General features: G+C 32.3%; 1 long non-coding RNA gene across 1 annotated transcript in view; it reads right to left on the reverse strand.

Annotated features, from left to right (window-relative positions):
• Window positions 1–320: 320 nt before the first annotated feature.
• LOC141494894 (uncharacterized) overlaps window positions 321–12,486 on the reverse strand; it is a 273,864-nt gene continuing 261,698 nt past the window's right edge. Inside the window, exons 3-4 of the long non-coding RNA XR_012470576.1 lie at window positions 1,640–1,720; window positions 321–546 (exon numbers count right to left, since the gene is read on the reverse strand). This is a non-coding gene — a long non-coding RNA (uncharacterized LOC141494894). The remainder of the gene's footprint in view (window positions 547–1,639; window positions 1,721–12,486) is intronic.

Raw genomic sequence — 12,486 nt, forward strand, 5'->3', positions numbered from 1 at the left:
GTTTTGTATAACTTAACGTTCCAAAAGTTGTTTTTGCTATTCTACAGACAAAGTGGTATGTCAAAATTATTCAATAAAAGCCATCTTCCCTAAAATTGAATAAAGGAAAAGTATCAACTGAATGTCCTGCAGAGTTGGTAAAGAAACCCATAAGAAGCTTAACTTTACTCAGTGGGATGGATTTGAACAATCAACAAAAGAATGATGTGAAAGGCAACATTGATTTAAAATGAGTCCTGGGTTTGAGTTAGGTTTTAACAATTAATACACTATGTGTGAGTTTTTCAAAAGAGTTTATTTCTCTTGAGTCTCTGTTTTTTTATCTCTACTTTGATTATTTACTTCTAAGGATCATTGTGAGGAAAGTGCTTTATAATCCTTAAAGTAACACAGAAATTTACCAGGACCAAGTAGATCCTACAATGAACTATTCTAGATCATTAGTTAGATATGATTTCAAATACTTCTTCAGGAGGTGTGGAACCAAGATGATGTATTGAAGATAGCAATCCAGTCGAACTTTCTCAACAATTTCCTCCAAATAACCTTAAAATAAGAATTCAAATTTAATTTTTTTATGTTCTGGAGTTATGACTATTAAATAAACTGAAAGAACTTATTTTCTGGGATAAGAACTCAATATATGACAAAAATTGTTGGGAAAACTGGAAAATAGTATGTGAAAACTAGGCAGAAACCCACATCTCATACCTTCTACAAAAATAAGGTCAAAATGAGTACAGCATTTAAACATAAAGGCCAATTCCATGGACAAATTAATAGACCAAGAAATACTCTATCTACAAGATCTATGAAAAGGGGACAAGTTTATGACCAAAGAAGAAATAGATTACATTATAAACTGCAAAGTGAATGATTTTGACTATATTAAATTTAAAAGTTTTTGCATTAATAAAATCAATGCTGCCAAAATTAGAAGGAAAGCAGAAATCTGGGAAACAATCTCCACAACTAGGAGTTCTGACAAAAGTTCTGATAGAGAATTGTATCAAATTTATGAAGTTACAAATTATTCCTCAATTTTTATATGGTCAAAGGATATGAATAAAAAGTTTTCAAATCACAAAATTATATATAATATATAAAATCATATGAAAAAATGCTACAATTCATTATTGATTAGAGAAATGTAAATTCAAACAACTATGAGATATCACCTCATACCTATCAGTCTGACTAAGATGACAAAAGGGGAAAACATTCAATGTTGGAGAGGTTGTGGAAAGATTAAGACATTAATGGAGAGCAATATGTAACTATGGCCAAAGAGTAATAAAACTATTCATACCCTTTGACTCCGCAATTCCTATTCTAGGTCTATAACAAGAAGAAATCATAAAAAATGGGAAAAGTCCCATGGGAAAAGCATGTTCCAAAATATTCAAAGCAGCTCTTTTTGTAGTGGCAAAGAATTGAAAATTGAGGGGATGTTCATTAATTGGGGAATGGTTAAACAATTTATGGTATATGAACATTAGGGAATATTATTGTTCTATAAGAAACTATAAATTGTTGGACTCTAGAGAAGCATGGAATGAATTACAGGATCTGCTGAACAAATAGAGCAGAACCAAAAGAATATTCTTCATATTAACAACAACATTGTGAGATGCACAACCTTGATGGATGCAGCTTCTCTGGGCAGTTCAAAGAGTTAGGACAGCTGTATTAGACTGAATGTGGACATCACTTTCCCCACCTAGAGGAAGAAAAAAATAAAACAAGAAAAATAAACCCTTCAGAATCTGATGAACACTAAATTCACTTTCTTAAAAAATATTTCATGAATTTCTTTCCCTTAATCTTAATTCCTCATAACAAAAATGACTAATCTGTAAACATGTTTGACACAAATTTTTATGTACAGTATTAATCTGATTGTTTGCCATTGAGGGGAGAGAGGTGGGAAGGGTAGAAGGAAGTTTTGTAACTTAAAATATACATATTATATATATATATATATATATATATTTGAATATTGAAATATTTCATAACATGTATTTGGAAAAATAACATATCAACTAAAAAAAAAAACTTCTGGTGTCAACAAATTGTCAGAGTGAGACCTTTTTCTGTTCTAAGAAAACTTGGAGATTGGTGAAGAAATTTATGTCACTGCTTTGGAGACCTATCCAGAAGCCTGAACAAGAACAAGAGAGTCCAAGCAGAACCAGCAGCATAGTTAGGGACTTTCAGTTTAGAGAGAGTAATCAGGCCAAATAGAGATCACAAGGATCATTTGTGACTTACTGTAGATGGTGCTGATTGCAACTCTGTTGCCCATACACAGTTATGCCTTGCTGAGAGAAGAATTTCAGGTCTGTCACAAGGGAGCATTGTCCCTAAATACAGTTCCATGAACAAAAGGAAAAAATAGTGCTTGTGGCTATAGGGGAGCAGGAGCCATTGCTGGGTAACCACCAGACTAGGAGAGCAATGATCATAACTCTCTCAAGATTTCAGAAACACTGAAAATTTGAAGACTACCAGAATTAATTCTAAAAGTAGAAACCAAAAATTCTGCAACAAGGAACAGTGTTTTCCCACCCACAGGTAAGCAGAGTTCAATTTTAAAATAAAGTTTAAAGTCAAGAAAAATGTTGAAAAAATAAGGGAAAAATGAGCATAAAAGCTATCATGGTGACAAGGAAAACCAAGACACAGACTCAGAAGATAATAAAACAAAAACAGCTAATTAGACCCAAACTCAACAATAGTTCCTGAAAGAGATAAAGAAATAGAAGGGTAGTAAAGAAATTTGAGGGGAAATGAATGTTTCACTAATAAATGTCTCATTTCTTAAATCAAGCAAGTATTGAGTCAACTTTATAAAAACAATCCAAGCTTCTATTTATAATGGAGAAAACGTATGATCAGTTTTCATAAGAAGAAATTGAATAATTATAAGAAAAAATATTTTAAATAACCATTGATTAGAGGAAATAAAATTAAAACAACATTGGAGTACTACCCTGCATTAAATGACACACTAATAAACTGTTGGTGAAAAAGTTAATTTATCTAACCATTCTGGATAACAATATGAAACTTTGCTCAAATCTATTATTAAACTCTGCGTTTCCTTTGAACCACCAATACCACTTCTAGGCCAGGTCTGGATCCTAAAAAATCAATTAAAAATGGGGAAAGAACATTAAATATGAATATATATATATATAATATATATATTTGCATGTGTGCATTATATATTTATATATGTGTATGTCTATGTCTATACTCTTTTGTGGCAAAGTTGTGGCAAAGAATGGGGAACTGAGGGAAATTCATCACTGAGGAACATCTGAACAATTTGTAACAAATGGATTGTGATGAAGTACTAGTGTTATAAGATATTATGGAAACAAGGTAGTTTCATAAAAACAGAGCAAGACCTCCATGAACTGATGCAAAGTGAAGTGAAAACATAACCCAAGACAATTTCAAAGAAATCAAGAATACTAGCTATCTCAAAAAAGAGATTAGATGAATTGAGTGCAAATAGATGTAAAATGCTTTTACTTATACTTAGTATCTTTTTTGCCATTCTACTAGTGCGAAAATATATTTTGCATGATTTCACATGGATAATTTGTATTATTTTCTTACTTTCTCAATGTGTGGAGAAGAGCAAGAGGGGAGAGAGAGAGAGAGAGAGAGAGAGAGAGAGAGAGAGAAATTGAACTTAGAATTGAAAATTTTTAAAAAAAGAAAAGACTTTCGAAAATAAATAATTAATAATTGAAAAGAGAGAGAGAGGGAAATTGTTATAGTATGTCATAAATACCAGAATGGTTATATGTCAGAATAAAAGTTGTTGAGATACCTCATTACATTAAATGTGTCTGATGCTCAGGTAGCAGAAAAACAGTTCCCTTAATAACTGACCTCAGAATGTACATTTTATATTTATGAGTTATTATTTCAGATTCCTACTCAAGAATTTGAACAATTTAATATGGACAAAGATATCATAGCATCATAGATCTAAAAGGAAGAAGACATTTTTGAACATTTTTGGAAATATTTTGAAAGAATCTCTTAGGAATTATGAAGTCTTAGGAAAGAACTGAAAATCTCAGATAAGTTGGTGTTTTCTTAACCTCTCCTGATTGGTGATCAAAAGTAAGGCCATTTCAAGAGAGATCAAGTTATGGAAATAAATACAACTCTTCTTTTCTCACTCCTTCCGTCTTCTAGCACTCAGTGCAGACTTTGTCCATATTAATAATAAAATTTTCCTTACCATACTTTCTAGAATTAGTTGTATATTCTCATAAGCAAAACTTACTGGTTGGAGAATACTCCTTATTCCCCCTTGTCATTTTTCAAATCTCCTATAACTCTCATTCAGCAATTTTCCCTCTGAGGTTTTTACATCCAATTTATCATCCAATTCAAATTTGTGACCACTATCTATTCACACTCCTTTTTCATATATTTCCTTCCTTAATGAGTTTAGGTCATTACTCCTAGTCAACTCTTATTCTCATTAGAGGTGATTTTGATATAATTTTAGATGTTCTTTCCCCATCCCCAAAACACAATTCCCATGATCCATTCCTCTACTCAACTTCAACTACACAGAAAAATGAGCATACCCCAAATTTTTAAATCACTCATTTGTCCTACTTCTATATTTTCAAAATCAAAAATTCTTCTTTCTGAACTTAATATTTTTTGTCATGTATTTACCAATGATCTATCTCCTTAACCAGATGCCTTATTCTTATGGTGACATCCATTCACTCCACTATGTAATTTCATAGCTATTTCACCTGCAATGATTACACTCTCCTACCATACTAGATGCGCTAGAGAATCAGTTTAATACCACAATATCCTCTATTTTTAAAATTATTTGTCCCTTTCCTAGTCCTCATTCTAGCTTTTTAAAACTAAACTCTAAATTAATTCTATAATGAATTTATTTTGCTTTTCTTAATGTGATCCTAAAATGGCTGCAGGAAATCACAAAAATGCTCAATGGCATCACCAAAGACATATTTTTCTACTCTCAATAGTGCTCTCACTGACCCTGGACAATGCTTCTACTCCTCCCTAATCCATTAACTATTCTACTATTCTCAGAAATTGTTCCAAGCATTCTCATTTCTTCTCATTTATTCCAAGCATTCTTCAATCTCCCTAGATAAGAACTTAATGACATAGTTCTGCAGAAAAATGAGACCATTCCCCATGAGTCTCTTCTCCCTTGCTCCTAATATCACGTTATTCAAATATATTCCCCCCAAATTATCTTTCTTTCCAGTAAAAATATTTTTTCATATCCCTGTCATTCAACATACTCTACATGCATCATTCATGATTCCTATATTTATAATCATTTATTCCTTTATATGGAATATTTTTTCTATTTCTTAGAAACATATCTATGTCTTCATCCTTAAAGAACTCCCCTTTCATCTTGTGATACTCAAAGACTACCTTCATATATCTCTTTATTTTGCAGCTAAAATATTTTGAAGCCCTCAACTCTCATTATTCTCATTCTTTCCTATAATCATTGCAATATGGCTCTGACTTCATCTTTTTAACTAGAACTGTTCTCTCCATTGATTGCTGAGTGTAATGGTCTTTTCTTAAGTTTTCCAAAACTAATTTCCTAAGTTTTCCCTCAAGTTACCAATTCTTTTAAACTTACTTACTTTGGCAAAGTAGAAACAGCATCCTATTACTTCATACTTATTCTTATTATTTCCTATTTCTATTATTAATTCCTATTTCTTGTTTCAATTACTATCAAGGAAATAACTATCTAAGCTATTACTATATCTTACCATTTTTACATCAAACTTTCTCTTGTATATATTACTTTCTCTTTACATACTAATGCAATAATCTAAAGATTGATGTTCATTTTTCAATTATCTCACTATTTCTTCAGCTAACAAAGTGATGGTCCTATACCTCAAGTCCAATCAAGTCATCTTCCTAGTCAATGAACTCCATCGTCTCCTTAAAACTTCATAATCAAATATAAAATCTTCTCATTGACATTTGGGTCTCTTAATAAACTAATTCCTTTATTTCCAATCTTTCTACATTTTACACCCTTTTTGACACATTGGAATTAAGAAAAAAGCATATAATTTACATATTGGTTCCTCACAGATGATATTCTCTTGTTTCCATGTGTGCACTTAGTTATCTATCCCCTATTTCTGAAATGTTTTGCCTCCTCACCTCTGTCTTTACATTTCCTGACTTGCTTCAAGATGTTTCAAATATTTTCCTCTTCATGAGGCATTCTTTGATTCCTTTATCAGACAGTACCTTTCTTTCTATTATTACCTGTCATCTACTCTTTATATTGTATGGATACATAGTTTTTTTAAATTCCTCTACAATTATTACAATTACATTGTAAGCTTTTTGATGAATATATTTGTTTTTATTTACTTTTTTGTTTGTATTATTTTTATTCCTGCATAGCTTACCATGTAGAATATGAAAATATTTAGAGGTTGATTCATCTCTTCTTTCTAGAATTACTCAATATTGTACAATTTTACTTGTGTCATATTCTTTTAGAAGAACATAAACCATTTGAAGGTAAAGACTGTTTTTATTTTAGTCTCTGTTTTCGATGCCTTGGAATGTAGCAACAAGAAAATGAGTTTTCAACAGTAAATGGAATTTGGAAAGGGGGAGATTTTTTTTAGCAAGGCAATGGGGTTAAATGGTTTGCCCAAGGTCTTACAGCAAGGTAATTAAGTGTCTGAGATCATATTTGAACTTCTGTCTCCAGGACTGATGCTCTATCCACAGTGCCACTTAGCCATGCCTAGGGGGAGAAATTTAAATGAAAGATTAAAATTTCAGTTTTGAACATTTTGAGTTTGAGAAACCTTTGGGACTCTGGTTTGACTACAGATACTTGATAAATGCATAAGAACTGAATTAAAGACTAAAAAATAACAACATTTAAAACCTGCATAAGGACTATGTCAGTACCCAGAATGGCACTTTTTCCCCTTTTTTTTTTAGAATTCAGAATTTTTATGTGATCTGGGAGGGAAATAAACCTATGAGATATGACCACAACTAAATTACAATCATCACTATTGACATTTGTTTATTGCATTACCATTGATTACCAGACTGTTTTAGACAAATGATCAGATTTCGTGTTCACAGCAAAACTGTGTGTGAAGTGATAACCCTTATGATTATTATTGTTAGAATTCCCATTTTAAGGATGAGAAAATGATGATTATGTATAAGAGGCAAAAAGACTTTCCTGGAGTCACATACTTGGCAAGTATCAGATATGAGATTTGAACTTAGGTTTTAGTATCATGGATGTAGAGCTTGAATATTCTTCTAAGACCATTGCATTGAACTCTCTGAAAAGACAACTCAATAGTACTTTACTGTTATTGTTGGCCATTAACGCTTTTAAAAATAGTTACACAATGCCAAAAGTATAGTAAGCAAAATGGAAAGAGTAAGTGATAATGAGTAAAGAAAGAAGAAAATGTAAGGAGCAATACATTGAAAATAGAAGAGGAGAGATAGATTAGGAGAACAAAGAAACACTAAAGCTCACAATGAAGACAAATGACTCATTTGGGCAAAATGAAGGAGCAATAAAAATTTGACATGAGATGGAATTTGATTTTGTGATGTTAGGTACAAAGACATTTGGAAGCATGCCATCACTTTTCAAAGTTTTCACGTTCTAAAAATAATGGGTCAAGTAGAGTGGAAATGAAAGTAATAAGAATTGAAGAGGCTAAGGATCCTGAGAGTTTTTTGTTTTTGTTTGGAAGTATAAAATTAATCAAAGTATACAATTCTTATTGAAAAGTCAAGTTACAATTAATATGAGGAGCAGAAGAAGTTGAAGAAGAAGAGAAAAGGCAGTGAAGTAGTATTTTAATCTTTGAGTGGGTCTTCTGAGGTGTTCAATGGTGAAACAGGAAGGGAACTTGAATAGAGATTCACAGGAACAATAGTGATAAGCATGGGGAGCTGAAGGAACTCAGAGAAAAATGAGAAGAATTTTGTGGGTGACATGTCTGAAAAAAACAAATAGAGAGAGAGAGAGAGAGAGAGAGAGAGAGAGAGAGAGAGAGAGAGAGAGAGAGACAGACTTGTATGGGTTATAAAGGAAAAGAATTTGCAAAGTTAAAGAAAAATGTCAAAACAAGGCCAAGCTATAAGAAGAGGGAAAACAGGATCAAGGAGCATGGAACAAGTCTACATTCCACAGTTAGTAATTGTTTAAAGAACTTTTAAGATAGTGCTAGTATAATTGCTTATCTGCTATGCCTTGATTATTACTTAGCCCAGTTTCAAAATACTTGCTGACCAGGACTTTATTTCCTCAGACTTAATTACAGCTCTAGGGCAGTGTTTTACGAAGGCTGCACTTTAAAACAAGGATTTAAACATATGACTGATCAGAAATTGTTCAACTATTCATTTTGCTGAGATTTTCTTTGGAAAATGATCTCTACAATTTGTTGTGTGTGTGTATATGTGTGTGTTTCATTTGAATTTTTCTGTCTTCTTTCAGGAGCTTCTGATTCTAGGCAATAGGTGTGGGTATGAAAGATATGATTTATATTACATACTAAATTAGAATCATCATTATTTACCTTTGTTTATTGCATTACCATTGGTTAGCAAACTGTATTAAACAAATGATCAGATTTGGTGTTCACAGCAACTCTGTGTGTGAAGTGATAACCCTTATGATTATTATTGTTAGAATTCCCATTTTAAGAATGATAAAATGATGATTATGTATAAGAGGCAAAAAGACTTTCCTGGAGTCACATACTTGGCAAGTATCTGATATGAGATTTGAACTTAGGTTTTAGGATCACAGGTGTAGAGCTTGAAGATTCCTCTAAGACCATTGCATTGAACCCTCTCAATCTGACCAAACTGCAATAGAAAAAAAATTAAATTAGTTTTCCATGGCACACAGTTAGGATGAAGGTGGGATCTGAACCTGTTTTCCTGATTTTGGATCCCAAATCATATTCAGCTGTACATAAAGCATCTCTTACCTGAAAAATGTAAATTAGATATAGTCAAACTTTTGTGAAAACAGTGGAAGATGATGTTTCTACAGTATCCCTTTTGATGACCTTGCTTAGTCAGTAGATAACCTAATACTTATTGAACAAATATTCTGTGCCAAATGTCAAGTTAAGCTAGAGATACAAATCCTCTACCACTATTAAACAAACAAACAGTCCCTGACTTAAAGGAACTCACAGTGTAATCACATTTCCCATCTTTGGGGCTTGGTTCATTAATCTAGAAATAATTGTATTAAACCAAATACACTCAATTAGTCCATCCACTGTAATTCATTTTGTGATTGTTTCCTATCATTTTAAGTTACTCATCATATATTTAAAGACTGTATAATATTGGGGCAGCTAGGTGGCGCAGTGAATAAAGCACCAGCCCTGGAGTCAGGAGTACCTGGGTTCAAATCTGGTCTCAGACACTTAATAAGTACCTAGCTGTGTGGCCTTGAGCAAGCCGCTTAACCCCATTTGCCTTGCAAAAACCAAAAAAAAAAAGACTGTATAATATTTACAATTGAAAATAAGTATATATAAGAAAATAATCATGCTTATGATGAAGATGATAAAGATGATAATGAGAATAATATATTTAAAATATAATATTAAGATTAACATTGGTAGAGCACATGTATTATTCTGATATTCATTCTGGTTTCTAATGTTATTAATTCAGTTTAAAATGAATTTATTGTCAATTTGATATATTAATCAAATATTCTATACTTTTTTTTAGGTTTTTTTGAAAGGCAAATGGGGTTAAGTGACTTGCCCAAGGCCACACAGCAAGGTAATTATGAAGTGTCTGAGGCCAGATTTGAACTCAGGTACTCCTGACTCCAGGGCCTGTACTCTATCCACTGTGCAACCTAGGCACCCAAGTATTCTACACTCTTTTAATAGTTTATTTCTTGCAGACCAACAATGGTAACCTATTGATAGAACAAAAATATGGCAAAATTATATTCATGAATTTGGCTTCTAACATTTGAACAGGAGCATTGTGTTTCCATGGCCCAAATATGTCAAATAACCTCAGATGCCATTGTTGAATGAATTGATTACTCTTCCTCAGTCTTGTGCATTTTTCTATAAATTGCTTGTAAAACTATGCCATGTTTCCCTGAAAATAAGACCAGGTCTTACATTAATTTTTGCTCCAAAAGATTCATTAGTGTTTATTTTCTTGGGATGTTTTATTTTATTCATGTACAACACTCTACATTTATTTATTTTTTCATGTGCAAAAAAATACTACATTTATTCAGATACAGTCATATCTTCTGCTGGAACAACGACATAACTCTCTAAACCCCATATTCCAATCTGAATTTTTATGACATAATTTCCTCAATCTCTCATGCCCAGCAATAATGTTTTTCTGAAATGAGTCCTTTTTCTCCTTGTAGTCTGCTGATGGTACATTGACAAGAGATTAGTTGGAGATTTTATCCCATGAATTTAACAGCCAAGTCATGACCTCTTGCAGATTCTTCTTCACAAGGTTTCCATTCTGATTTCTCTCCATTCTATTTCCAATAAGGTCATTGATTTTCATGCTCAAGTAGTTCTTGAATGAGTTGTTTAATGCCTATCTAGAGATAGCCATTCTTATGGAAACCATTATTTGATCTATCAAAATGATATCAAAATGTCAGCTACAATTAACATAGCAATTTGGTAGAATTAGATTACTAAAATTTGGTAGAATTAGATTACTACTTCTAGATCATGGTAGGTTGCTTTGTGAGATTCTTAAATAGATGGATGAAGAACAGGGAAAAGAAAAGAAAAAGACTAAAACAGAATACTAACTCTTGCTTCTCCACTTCCTAAGAGAATGGCATCAAGAATTGCTACCCTCTATTCAACATACAAGAAAGATTGAAGTTTCCTAAAGGAAAGGAGAATCTAAGGACAATTTGAAATTTGCATTACTTCCAATATCAAATTATTTTCTTAGTGTTCCATAACTTGTTCTTTAGCATCTCTTTTTTGATGGAGACAACAAGAAAGGATGAGCAAATTTTAAATTGAATTGTTTCTACTTCTTTGGTGGGTGCTTTATGGCAACTGTCTTGATTTCAGTCATTGCGGTGCTGTGAAAGACTACCCTGATAAAGTAACAAGGTACAATAGGATTCAAGTCAACAAGTAAAGATTTTAAAAATATCTGCTATGTCATAGTACTAAATACTATGTCATGTACTGGGAATACAAAGAAAAAAGTGCCCACTTTCAAGAAACTCAAAGTCTAATAGGAGATCACTTGCAAACAGGTAGGTACAAATAAGATATATACATGGTAAGAAGGATATATTCATCTCTATTACTCTCAGTCCCTGTATTTCTCTGTCTCTCTTGGTCTGTCTCATTCTCTCTCTCTCTCTCTCTCTCTCTCTCTCTCTCTCTCTCTCAAAGAGGTCAATAAATTAGGAATTAGGTCTGAGAATGGTTGAAGATTCTTGCAAATTATATTTTATAGGATGAGGAAATACCAAAGATTACATCTCCAATATAAACCCTTCTATTATGTTTGAAACAAATCAATTAACAAAAAAATCCAAACAACAAAAACCTTTTTTTATTTTTTCTACCTATGTACAGAAGTTGCTATTGTTCAGCATCAACCCCCAATTTCTATTCTCTTAAAACTCTACTTCAATATTTTGTCTTTTTCACAGAAAAGTACTACTCAAACCTAAGTAGGGGATTTTAGGCCTAATCATGGCCTACCACAAATCTATTAACAATAACTGCTCAGTTCAGTCAAGTAACTACTTTTTTCTACTTCCTATTATTATGGCTAGAACTGAAAATAGAAAAGCCATATTGTCACGCCCCCTTTTTCAAAAATCTAGGATCTTAAATGTGAACTTTGGTTTTAAGCTATCACTAAATAGATCAAAAAATGCAATGGCTCTGAATTGAGTGACCTTTTCTCAGACAAGGATATTCTAATTGTCAAGAAAATGACAAATTAAGGCAATTTCTCTCTGACTTCAATCCCTCTAGAGAATATAAGAATATAGATAAAGTGCTTGTGTTCTACATTTTTTTAAATTTATTTTTATTCTCATTTTGTACAAATGTTTTTTTTACATTAATAAATATACTTGTTTACAAGTAGACAAAATACCCCTCCCACCATGAATATAGATAGACTTGCTTGGGCAAAAAAGTAAAGGGGAGAGAAAAAAAATTAAAATTAAAAAAATAATAGTAATAATTGTAGGTATGGCCAGTTGGTGCAATGCACGAAGAACCAGCCCTGGAGCCACGAGCATTTGAGTCCATATCCAGCCTCGTAAACCCAATAGTCACCCAGCCATGTGACATGCAAGCCACCCAATCCCCACTGCCCTGCAAAAACCAAAAAAGAAGAAAAAAAAATACC

The sequence above is a fragment of the Macrotis lagotis genome, chromosome 8 (genome assembly GCF_037893015.1).
Source record: "Macrotis lagotis isolate mMagLag1 chromosome 8, bilby.v1.9.chrom.fasta, whole genome shotgun sequence".
Taxonomy (NCBI): Eukaryota; Metazoa; Chordata; class Mammalia; order Peramelemorphia; family Peramelidae; genus Macrotis; species Macrotis lagotis.